Raw genomic sequence first — 13,833 nt, forward strand, 5'->3', positions numbered from 1 at the left:
CTCCCTCTCCCTGTGTCTCTGCCTCTCTCTCTCTCTCTGTCTCTCATGAATAAATAAATAAAATCTTAAAAAAAAAAGGGTCAAGGCAGATAAAACAACAGCATAAGTGCAACACCAAAGGCTGTACATTCAGAGGAAGCTGAAAACAGAGCTTATAATAAGCAAAAGCTTCCCTAAATCCCCAGAAAAGTGGGTAGAAATGCTGGATTTCCAAAATGCAACCATTTTTTAGAACCGATATTGTACATATATTAGCACGTTTTAAAGCTATTTATATGTATGTTTTGAATATCATTTTTCTTTATACCAGAAATAGTCATGCTAGACATACCCTTTTACAACTTACTTTTGTTTTAACAAATCAATATGCCTGGGACATCTTTCCAAATATATTAACCTCATCCTTTAAGAATAGCATAATATTCCATCATATGGAAACTCCATAATGAATTTAACTAGTCCATATTGATGTAAATTTCCTTTTTTGTTATTGCAAACAGCGCTATACTTGTACAAAATAATGTATTTTGCACACCTGAATGTAATTGTGCATTAACAATGAAATATTCCTGGAATAAATGACAGAAAGAGACTTTTTAAGGTTTCAGAGTAGATATATTTCTTATTAGAGTAGCTATTACCAAATTACATTCCAGAGAAGACTATCAGTGATGTACAGGAGAGCCTGTTTGTACTCTCACCATACTAGATGTTATAAATTATTTTACTATTTGTCAGCTGTAAAGTGGTCTCATGCTAATTAATTAGTGTGATTTAACATCTTTTCACATATTTACTGGTCATTTACATTTTTTCTCTGAAATGCATATTTCTATCTTGTACCTGATTTTTTCTATTAAATTAGTTTTTTATACTTACTTAGAAAAAAACTGTTTTGTGTTAAAGATATCAATAATTGGTCAATATATATTTAACAAAAGTATCTCTTGGTCTGTCATTTGTCTTTTAATTTTGTCTGTGGTGTCTTTTGCCATGCCCAAGATCTTAATTTTAGAAATGACTTAGAAGGGGCACCTGGAAAAAATAAAGAAGAAGAAGGGGCACCTGGATAGCTCAGTGGTTGAGCATCTGCCTTTGGCTCAGGTCATGATCCTGGGGTCCTGGGATTGAGTCCTGCATTGGGCTCCCTGGGAGGAGCCTGCTTCTCCCTTTGCCTATGTCTCCCCCTCTCTCTCTGTGTCTCTCATGAATAAATAAATAAAATCTTTAAAAAATAAAATAAGAAGTGGCCTAGAAAGATTTTGCCACTCCAAAATGTAAACCAGATTTTTTCCTTTATTACTTATCATTCTATCAAAATTACATGGCAATAACATAATAATTAAGAGTACAGTCTCTAGCACCAAACTGCCTGAGTTCAAATCTTAATGATGCTATACAACCTCGGGAAAATTTATCTAACTTCTAAATGCCTTGGTTTCCTCATAAGGCACTTGTGAGGCTTAAATGAGTCAGTATCTACTCGCTGCTCAGAACACTCTTTGCAACACAGAAAGTTTCCATAAACATTAGCTAATAATATTTTGCCATGTCTTAATGACAGTAGTTTTCCAAACTGTTTTAATATCTGAAACAGCCCACAAATAAACACTCCAGGAAATGCATCCAATTCTTATAATGGTCTTAACCTTTCTGCCACCTGCCTCTATCAGAAAAATGAAACTCAGCAACTGTAGACAGAAAACTGAAGACAGCAAATAAGAAGGGCAAGGCGCCACACAGCAAATCAAGCAGAAGTACCAGCCACAAAACTCAACCAGCTATAAGGAAATAGAAGGACAAACAGTAGGAATTATGTTCTACCTGTGAGTGTTGCCCTGGAGGGGCTCTCAAACAGCAGTTGCGCAAACCTGTCCCATCCTATCTGAGGCCAATGTGCCCTTCACATTCAAGGCAAGCTCACTTCCTACACATGTAACCTATTCATTTAGCAAGTCTCAGGCACTACCTTGTGTTTAGAGAGCCTGATCATTGTCCTTGGTAGCACTGCGGCTGGAAGGCCAAGATGGCTCATTTTTTATTTTAACCATGATTCTGTGTTGTGTTAATAATCACTGGAATTTCCAGAAAGGCACATGCTGCCCACATACTGCTAGTTCATCTTTTAATTCTTGAATCTCTTCCCTATCTGTGAGTACCTGTTTTGTGCCTAAAGCTGAATGATTTATTTTTCTTTTTCTTAATGAGTCAGCAAGGATCTTCTCTATAGTATTTATATATCATAAGGAATAGCTTTTGGTTTTACTATATTTTTATTTGCTTATTTATTTCTGATTTTAGCTATTTCATTTGTATTGATACAGACAGGCAACATAAAGGTAAAGACTGCTTTTTTTTTTTTTTTTTCTGGAGAGAGAGAGAGAGCGAGAGCGCCTGTGCATGCACAGGTACAAGGACAGCGGGGAGGGGAAGAGGGAGAAAGAGAATCTTAAGCAGACTCCACCCCCAGCACAGAGCCCTGCATGGGGCTCCATCTCATGTCCCTGAGACCATGGCCTGAGCCGAAATCAAGAGTCAGTCATGGGGCACCAGGGTAGCTCAGTGGTTGAGCAGAGTCTGCCTCTGGCTCAGATCGTGGTCTTTGGGTCCTGGGATTGAGTCCTGGATCAGGTTCCCCACAGGGAATCTGCTTCTCCCTCTGCCTATGTCTCTACTTCTCTTTCTGTGTCTCTAATTAATAAATAAATAAAATATTTAAAAACAAACACACAAAAAAAGAGTCAATCACTTAACTGACTGAGCTGCCCAGGCGCCTCAAGACCGCTTTTGAATTGTACTCAAGCAAGCAATTCATCCCCCTGTTACTTTCTTTGATTTAATCTGTTGTTTGTTTTCTGGTTGCTCAAGTGAAATCTTCAGTCTTTTTTTCTCAGTTACTCTTGTTTCGTAATAAAAGCCTTTGGTTATGGCAATTTTATTTGAATTTCAAAGGACAGAGTGACCTCAGTAGACATCTACACTACAAATGATTTATAAAAGTAGAGTTGTGCTCTCAAAAAAGGCCTGTGTGAGAAAATGGTGAAACGGAGTAAAGGTGAGTGTGGAGAAAATGGTAGAAGATTAGAACTGGGAGCAGCCACCAAAAGAGCCAAAGTCCTGCACCCTACAAATGGGCTCTGATCACAGACAATGAGATAATTTGTCTGATATTTAAAAATTGGATATCTTCACACTGAGTTTTTGCTCTTGTTGAGCAAGAAGTCTTAAAAATCAAAGCAAAGCAACCTCTTTCCCTCCCTTTCTTCCTCTGCTGATAGCAGATGACCTCTAATCCCACAAAGAACCCAGTTAACTCTTTCCTTTCACAATCAGCCCATGTCCAAAATACCATGCAAATTCTGTTTTCAAAGTTGAGCTTCAGCCAAGCACTGGCCCAGGCCTTCTCCTCCTTTCAGATTGGAAATTGGAGAATTCCAGAAGGCAGAAGAATAAGGCTGGCTATTGGTAACACCTGCTTTGACTGTGAATTTTAGATGTAAGCTCTGGGAGCTTAAATAATTGAAAGTTAATTCAGTGAAAAAAAGATATGTCACAATTATGAGTCCTTATTATGGTTCCTGTCCTCATATTTTCTCCCAGTCACCACAGAGTGACTTAATTGCCTTAATCCTGCAGTTCTTAACCAAAGTTGGGGGAAACAGGGGTATGTCTATCGAAATCATCTTGGGAGGTTTTTTTTTGTTAAAATTATACACTCTCCACTCCTAGAATCATAAACAATGATCCAATCAAAGAGGAAGAGGGGGAAATAACAAAAGATGAAAAGGAATCTAGGAATCTACTTTGGAAATAATTAGAAATGAGGACAGATGTTCACCACATTATTAGTGATGAAAATTGGTCAGCATGAATGTTCAACAATAAGATAATAAATTACATTATAGTAATTCACATTATGAAGTATGTTTATAACTATGACAACTAAAAAAAAAACTATGACAACTAATACTTTTAATAACATGAGGAAAAGTGCATGGTTTAACTTTCATTGCAAAATTCAGGATACAAAAATATGTATAAAATATGATCTCAACTATTTAAATGTTTCATGTATAGATGCAACAAAAAGGTTAGATGGGAAAGTCACCAAAATGCTGGCAGATTTTTTGTTTTGAATGAGATTAATGGAGAGTTTTATTTTTTTTAAACACTCATTTTAAAAAAAAATTTTTTTTTATTTATTCATGAGAGACACACAGAGAGGCAGAGACACAGGCAGAGGGAGAAGCAGGCTCCATGTAGGGAGCCCGACATGGGACTTGATCCCGGGCCTCCAGGATCATGCCCTGAGCTGAAGGCAGCGCTAAACCGCTGAGCCACCCAGGCTGCCCAATGTAGAGTTTTAAATGTTTCTCTTTATACGCTTTTTTGTGCCTTCAGTGTTTTGCTCACCAACATTATTGCTTTTATATGCACACATAAATCAAGAAGTGTTGATAGGTAAAAACTTCAAATCTGTACCTTCTATTTCTTATGATCAGTTCTGAAAAAAGAAAAAGAAATACGAAAAGGAAGATGGGAAGGGAAGGAGAAAGTGATAACTCAGAGACAAGGAAGTATTAGTTTATCAGTACTGGTGATATTCAAAATATTTAATGAGAGTCTGGCCCAGGCTCCTTGCAATGAGAGCACAGGATGACTGTGGCTAACAGGTCCACTCACACTGGTGTATGCTCACTGATTATCAGCCAGCTTGCAGGCTCACTTTATAAGGGAAGGTGTTGGGAATATCTTGACCACCATTTGGAGCCTTTAAATACATGGTCTACTTTCAGAGAACGTGTTTCCCTCCAACTCCCTCTGTCAAAACCCTGCATAGGTTCTTCCTCTTCCATGAAGCTTTTCCTGGCTATCCCAGTCAAAATAAAGCTGCTTTCTGTCTCCTGATAGCCTTTTCCCCATACCGCTAATGTAGTATTTATCATAAATGCTGCCTCATAGCATAGCAACCATGCATACTGTTGTCTTTCCTGCTGTTCCAGAAATGGTTGAGAGCAGGGGCTGTATCCCCACAGTACCTAGCATGGTAAAAGTCACATTTGAGTCCTCATACAACTATATAAAAAACAAGGCTCCTTGTCATTGTGGGGTACCTTCCAGAAAGTAGAGGGGAATAGTACAGCCAATTGCCTTTTGCAACTTTGGGTGTAAATTTGCTTCTATCCAGGATCTGAGCAACTTACTGAGGTGAGAAAACAGACAGTTTTCCTAAACCAGGAAACCTCCCCTCTAAGATGAGGGGAGGTGGCCTGATTGTAAGAGAAGCCTCTACTGATGGTGAAAGTAGAACTAGATAGAGGTCAAGTCCCTCCTTTGTGCTGGGGTAGGGGGAGATTAGGGGAGCAAATGGGCAGCATCGGGGTAGTGTTACCTGGACATATTCTCGTAGATACCCACAGGGAATACTGGATGGTGCTTTTGCAAAAAGACAAAGAAGTTCTTAGCTTTGGAACATCATAGAGTCAATATAATCATTCACTCATTTAGTCAACAAACATTACTACTACTGTGGTTGGGCCATGTGCTGGACATTGGGATGTTATATGATAAATACATGCTGTGGGGAAGGGTACATGAAATGACACTCCCAGACTTATACACACACAGCTGAGTTGAATTGATTCAAGCCCACTGTATTGGTTTGCTAGGGCTGCTATAAGAAAGTACCATAGACTGGGTGGTTTAAACAGCGGAAATTTATTGTCTCAGTTCTGGAGGCTGGAAGCCTTGAGATCAGATGTCTACAGATTTGGTTCCTTCCACAGGCTGTGAGGGAGGGATCTGTTCCAGGCCCCTCTCTTCTTAGCTTGTGGATAGCCATCTTCATCCCGTGTCTCTGCATATTGTCTACCCTCTCTGCATATCCATCCTTGTGTCCAAATTTGCCTTTTTGATAAGGACACCAGTGTATTGGGTTAGAGCCCACCCATATGATCCCATTTTAACCGGATTACCTCCGTAAAGACCCTATCTCCAAATAAGATCACATTCTGAGGTACTGGGGATTATGTCTTTAACATATGAATTTTGAGGGGATATGATCCAACCCTTAATACCCACCCACATCTAACAGATAATCCAAAATTAAACTTAAATGTCATCAGACAGTCCTGAACTGCTTCTCTGGGCCATACTGCATAGGGACTGTCACCAAGCATTATCCCTGGGAGCAAGGTAGCAGAGACACCAATCATAGCAGCAATAGGTTAGGTACAAAATGGCACTCTCATCCTTCCAAGGGGATTGGCAGCCTTCTCCTAGAGCTTGGCTCCTGTTTTCCTGTCTAGTTCCCGGCAGCAGGGATAGCCCCACAGCAAACAATGTTTATGATAGCATGTCCTGGCACTTCACTTTGGATGGCTTTGCCAAGTGCAGAAGATAGGTGGAGAAAAGTTGAAGCCCAGTCCTTTAAATATACAACCCAGCAAGATAGGCTAAACATAATATTTAAATGCCTTTCCCAAATGCCAACATAACTGATAAAATCAGTAAGCTGGGCACCGCTAAAAAAAATATGCCAATCTGCTTTATTGAAATATTAAAACTGAATTCTCAAATTCCAAAAAATACTTAAATCTCTCAACTGTAAGCATGTAAAATATATATTTTATAATACTTATTCCCTTGTTTCAATCACTTTTTAACATACCAAATAGGAACTAACGTAGAAAAGATGTCATTGAACAAAATGAGGATACTTTAAATATAGTTGCACTGTCTTAAATGGCTCATGACACATTAACCCAATCATTTAAGTTAATGCGTAACTTGATATAGCTATTGAACAAGAAATTATCTCATTTGGTAGCATCTGGCCAAAAAGATACAGCTGGAAAAAATATAAAGCATTAACAATTTCCAACAGAAAACAAAAATGGGTGAGATCTGCTGAGCTCATGCATGTATACTTACTAGAAGTCTACCTAGTTCATTTTCTGTTTTATTTGTAACCTTTCAATATATTGCCACAATGAACACTTATGTTGGTGTGGTACGTGTGTTCAGTAAATAGGCAAAATTAAATTAAATTAAATTTAAGTTTAATGATTGATGACGGATTAAAGACTCCAAGTAATCCAGTTATTAAAATTTGGTATAAAAAAGATGCAGAAGTTTCCTTTAAATCTCAAAGGTGTCTGATTAGTACTCTGAACCTCATCAGAAGTATGAACCAAATGAAAAATACATAAAGCATTAACTACCGGCACTCCCTTGGTGAATTTGTAAAGTATTCATGGACTAATTTCTGACCTCTAGTGGTAAAGTTGTAATAAGATCCTCAAATATATATTATTATACTCCAGCCTGAATTACTGCCACCATTCAAGAGAATCCATCTATAAAAGATTAAAAGGAAGACAGTCAACCACAGTTTCAGAGGGCTCCGATCTCTCTGACCCTGGGTGGCTCTAGGGTATTAGTGAACTCATTGGCTGACTTCCATTTAAATGCTAATTTCAAGAAAGCCTATCCAACAACTCCAGACAAAGCAATAGTTCTTCAGACTCTTCCTCTCCTCAACCTCTTCAGAGTGCTAGTGATTAGGGAAAACCCCAAAAAAGTGAGGAGAGAAAAGAAAGGTGTGGATAATTGCCACTCATGAGTGCTCATAAGTGTAGATATATCACTTAATCATATATAATAAATTGTTTTCAGAAACAAAAAGTAATAGTGATATACTAAGAGGAATATAAATTTAGACGTTAGAAAGTAATCCTTTCACTATCGTATATAACTAGGCAGATTTAAAATTTTGAAACCATGAAGTGAATGTAACCATTAAGACACTGACCAGAGGGATCCCTGGGTGGTGCAGCGGTTTGGCGCCTGCCTTTGGCCCAGGGCGCGATCCTGGAGACCCGGGATCGAATCCCACTTTGGGCTCCCGGTGCATGGAGCCTGCTTCTCCCTCTGCCTATGTCTCTGCCTCTCTCTCTCTCTCTCTCTCTGTGACTATCATAAATAAATAAAAATTAAAAAAAAAAAAAAGACACTGACCAGACATTACACCACTGCAGAGAAAGATTGCCAACATGATATTTTTTGAAATAATAGCAGAATTTAAAACTTGGAGAGAAAACATCTTTCTCAAGGAAAACAAAACTACTTTCCCTAATGATAATAGGATCATCATTTTGACTTGTCTATTTCTGCTAATACAGGCATTGAAATTGGAAATTCCCCAATATTACCCCAATATTACAGCTCTATAGAGATGCTGCTCCTTCCTACATCTGCTCCAAATCACAGCCCTTCCCATTGTTTTAGATTTTGTCCTTCAGAATCTACATACACATGCAACATTACCACACCCACTTTCTATTTTTTTATCTCTACTACAAGCACTTTCTTGTATTTGTATGTATGCAGGTAAGTTATGTGTGTACTTTTATCTTGTTTACCTCCGCCCTCCATCTAGGCCCTCAACCAAAGTTAACTACCTGCTGTTCATCTCTACATGGCCTTCTTTCCATTCATATAATCATAATATACACATATCTCAGAGTTGTCATTCACTGGTACGGAAATAGAATTATATATATATATATACTGATTTTATTGTCTACTTAACAATAACACAGAATGGAATGCCATCAAAGTTTACTGGTATGCATCTGTAGCAAATTATATTTTCCAAAAATAGCCACAATATATCCTGTCCCACGTGGTATTCCAGAAACTGTCCACTCTCCTATAAAAAGTGTGGAGTCAAAAAATAAAAAATTTAAATGTGGAGTCTATTCCCCTCCTCTTGAAGCTTGGTAGGCCTGTGACTGTCTTGACAAATAGAATGTAGCAGAAGTGATGCTGTGTGACTTCTAAGGCTAGGTTAGCAAAGATACAGCTTCAATCTGTTTCTATCTCTTTCTTCTTCACCTCCCTGTCCTCTTCCCCTTTCTCCTTCCTCTTTCTCTTTCCTCCTCTTTCTCCTTCTTGCCTACCCCTCCCCTTCCTCTCTCCCTCTCTCTGCTGCCATGTTGTGCAGAAGTTCAAATTACTCTTGGAGCCCATGTGCAAAACTTCTAGTAGACAGCTCTAGTTAAGGTCTCAGCCAATAAGTCAGACTGCCAGATATGTTAAGTGAATGAGTCTTTAAATAATTCCAGATCCTTCCATGAAGTTCCCCTCTGCTTTCTACATGAGGCCTCAGACACCGTGGAGAACCAACAAAACCATCTCCATTGTGCTTAGAGTCTCAGCTGTGCCTCACCCAAATCCCTGACCCACAGAATCCACAAGCATAATAAAATTGTTGTTTTACGTCAGTAAGTTTTGGGGGAACTTCATTACAATAGATTACTGGAAGAGAATCGACTTGTCTATTCTAGTGGCTGCATAGTGTTTTATAGCATGCTATATAATATGGCTGGTTTGATAATTAATTTGCAAGGGTGTTCACTTTGTTCCCTGTTTTTGCTACTACAAACATTACTTCAATAAATATCCTTAAATATATATTTTGAGATGTTTTTATTTCCATGAGAATCGTAGAGTAGAATTGCTGTATATTTTTATTTTTACTACTTCTTTTCTTACTCTGGTTCATAAGAAGTTTATTCGGTGGAGTGAATGGGGCTTTTATTTATCTTTGTTTTCTCTTCTGTCTTTTATGGTTCATTTTCTAATTTATTAAGATGAACATTGAGTTCTTGGGGGTTTTTTTTGTTGTTGTTGTTGTTTGTTTTGTTTTGTTTTTGAGTTCTTGTATTTTTAATCCTTGTTTGCATACAGCTTTTTCTAAGTAGGTTCCATGCAGGGTATGGAGCCCAATGCAGGGCTTGAAGTCATGACCCTGAGATCAAGACCTGAGCTAAGACCAATAGTCACACCCTTGACCCATTGAGCCACCCAGGCACCCTGCATATAGCTTTCTTTGGGTCTTGTAGATTTGGTTATGCTAGGTTTTCCTTTTTTGCTTTAAAAAGTTTATAATTTCAATTTTAGTTTCTAATTTGACCTAAGAAATTATTTAGGAGGATAGTCTTAAGTTTCAAATAATTGGTTAAATTATCTTTCTAAAATCTATTTCTAATTTCACTGATTTTCTTCTAATTTCATCAGATAATGTGACCTGTAAAAGTCTTTACTTCTAAATTTTTTATTGTTTTTTTGTGGAAAACTTTATGAACAGTTTTGTAAGTAGTCAATGGTCATTGGGAAAAATATATATAATCTTTATCTAAAGAATGTAAGATCATGAAAAAAAAGTAAGATTCCATATATATTTATTAAAGTGTATATGTTGATCATGTGCCTTTGTACTATGTTACTTTTGGGGGGGGTCTACTAGCTCCATCTATTTCTGAAAACAGTATAGGACAAATCCACTCTAATTTCATTTTTATGAAATTGTATTTACATTACTAATAATATTCTAGTTTACATATATTTATATACTTAAATATATATACATATATTTAACTACTATGTTGTTCAATGCATATATTAATATATTACGCCCTTCATAGGAAATGTTCTTCTTCCTGTTCATTAATAGTTTCACCTGGCTGATGTTAACACTGCCTCTCCTACTTTTGTTTGCTTGCATTTGTGTGTTTTCCCAATCTCTATATTTTAGATTATTTCCTTATTACGTTGTGGTTCCTATGGACAATGTATTGCTGGGCTTGCTTTTAATCTATAGTCCCATCTCTGTCTTTTTTTTTTTTTCCATCTCTGTCTTTTTATATGAAAACTGAGTTCATTTATATTTAATATAATTTCTGATATTCTTGATTTTATTACTTCTTTTTTTGCTTACTATTGAACATACTTAATTTCCCTATTTCATTTATATTCACTAGTATGCTCAAGTTATAATTTATTTCCTTTTTCCCCTTACTATAAATTTCAAAATTATATACTTTCCCATTCCGTGCTTACCTTCCTTTTTATTTTCTGAAAAGCTACAATTTCCCCACCGTGTTAGTCTATTTTCCTGATCTTTTCCCTCCACTTCAGTAAGATAATACTTCTTGAATGCTTTTACTTTCCACTCCTCTTCTTCCACCCCCACTTTTTGGATTTTGCTGAGAAATGTTGCACTTTTACTTCCAGGCTCTCATTAGTAGAGTCACATTTATGTTAGGAGTCTTTATTTAACACATATAGTATATATTCCCAGTCATTCCATTATTATCCACATACAAGGCTCACTGCTCACTTACCACTTTTTCCCTTATACTTCACCGTCTCCTTTCTTTAGATCTCTATTCTTATTAATTTGTTGATTAGCTACAGCCCTCTTTTCATAGTTTTCTTGGATGGCATATGAGTGCTATATTCTTCGAATCCTTACATTTTCTCATTCCTTTCCCCCTAGCAGGTGAATGATCCAGGCTGGAAAGAAACCTGCCAATTGAGTTACATTCCTTTTCTCCTAATAGGGATAGATATTATTTCATTGTCTGATGCCAGTCTGATTCTTTTCCGTTGGTAAATAACTTCCTTCTGTCTGGAAATTTGCAAGGTTTTTCTCTTCAACCTTGGGATTCAGGAATGCTGCCAGAAAATGTTTAAAGTGTGTGTCCTTTCTCATCAATTCTGCCTAAAATTTCATGGCACTTTCAACTGCAAATACAAGTTTTAATTCAGCTCAGGAAAATTTGCATCTATTAAATTTGTTTTTTCCCTTGTAATTCACACTGGAACTCCTATTACCCACATATTAGATCTCTGGATTTGTCCTCTTTCTTCCAGAAGTTAAAGTACCCATTTAAGAATTTGAAAAGGTTATTAATGCTTTTCCTGATAATACTGGATCATCACCAAGACCAGCTAACTTATCTAATTATAACATTTGTTACTACACTATAGCCTAATGTGAAATATAATAATATGCATATCATTTGTATACTAGATAACTCAAAGTTGGCTTTTCTCACTATATTTTAAAATGTTCATCTATTAATTTAATTATGTCTATTTTTAAAAATACTTTTAAAGCAATATACACAGTCTTTTAAAAATCTGTTCAGATGATGAAAGTAAAATCTCCATCTTCTACCTCTGACTCCCCAGGCCCACCCTTACCCCTAAGATAACCTGCTCTTCACAATTTCTTACAAAAGCTTTCAGAAGTTCTTCATGTATAACAGGGACAAAATTATTACTATAGAAGTATCCACAGCTCCTTTCCATGCTCATACCTACTAACAAAAAATTTTGACATTTGCACCCTGATCCCTTCCCACCTCCTACATTCCTACTTCCCACTGCCTTATTATGCAGTTGGGACAAATAGAAGTGGGAGACTTCTTTTGGTTTTTTTTTTTTTAATTTATTTATGATAGTCATACAGAGAGAGAGAGAGAGAGGCAGAGACATAGGCAGAGGGAGAAGCAGGCTCCATGCACCGGGAGCCTGACATGGGATTCGATCCCAGGTCTCCAGGATCGCGCCCTGGGCCAAAGGCAGGCGCCAAACCGCTGCGCCACCCAGGGATCCCAGAAGTGGGAGACTTCTAAATGAAGAAGCAAAGAAGTTGAGGTAGGAGATTTATATCCCAAAAGCCCAGACCCACTCGCTACAGGGAGGAAAAAAAAGAAAGAAATGGAAAGAAAGGTAGAGGGATGATAGATGAGGCCTAACACTGGCAGAGACATTAGGGAGAGTTTTGGCAAAAGGGGGGAAACAGAAACTTTGGAGTGTCTATAGGATATGAGACTGTGGGGGACAGAAAGGCTATGTGGATATGCATACATTAAGAGGTGCTCATGCAACTTATGTTTTATATAACTTCTGTTGGATAAAATATGTTTAAATTAAGCTTTTTGAGGAATACAAAGATTAGAATTGCTTTCACTGTCTCATAAGCACAAGGCCCTCTGAGACTGTCATTTGAGGCCCAAGATCTATTCTGTTCGTTTTATGTGTGGGTTTGCATTCATGTATGTGTGTGTAGATGAATGTACGTGCATTTAGAAAATGTATAGTATATAATATTTATCCACATGTATCATTTTGTAAAAACATTTATTATGATTTTTTAAATAAGCTCTACATCCAACATGGGCCTTGGACTCACAACTCTGAGATCAAGAGTCAACATGCTTCACTGACTGAGCCAGCCAGGCACCCCTACATATATCCTCTTTTAAAAAACACAAAACTGTGGGACACCTGTTAAAAAGCACAAAACTGTGGGACAGCTGTTAAGCATCTGCCTTGGGCTTGGGGAGTGATCCTGGAGTCTCAGGATCGAGTTCCACATTGGGCTCCCTGCGTGGGGCCTGCTTCTCCCTCTGCCTGTGTCTCTGCCTCTCTCTGTGTGTCTCTCATGAATAAATAAATAAAATCTTTATAAATAAATAAATAATAAATAAATAAATAAATAAATAACACAAAAGTATAAATACATTTTTGCACCTTGCTTCTTTTCCCCTTCAATATACGGATTAAGTTATACCCTGCCTACTTCCTACAAAGATTTGAATTCGTTTACAATAAAATCATAGGCAAATTTTTGACATGACTCCAAGGATAAGACCAAAAAGTAAAAGGGCTAACAGAGAAACTATATTCAGAAATTCTAGCTAATGGTTTCGTTGCATAAATGTAATAAAAAAGTTAATAAGGTACTTTATTTTTTTTAATTTTTATTTATTTATGATAGTCACACAGAGAGAGAGAGGCAGAGACATAGGCAGAGGGAGAAGCAGGCTCCATGCACCGGGAGCCCGACGTGGGATTCGATCCCGGGTCTCCAGGATCGGACCCTGGGCCAAAGGCAGGCGCCAAACCGCTGCACCACCCAGGAATCCCAATAAGGTACTTTAAACACAGATTCCTAAGTAACCAAATGCCAAACCT

This window comes from Canis aureus, chromosome 2 (assembly GCF_053574225.1).
Source record: "Canis aureus isolate CA01 chromosome 2, VMU_Caureus_v.1.0, whole genome shotgun sequence".
Taxonomy (NCBI): Eukaryota; Metazoa; Chordata; class Mammalia; order Carnivora; family Canidae; genus Canis; species Canis aureus.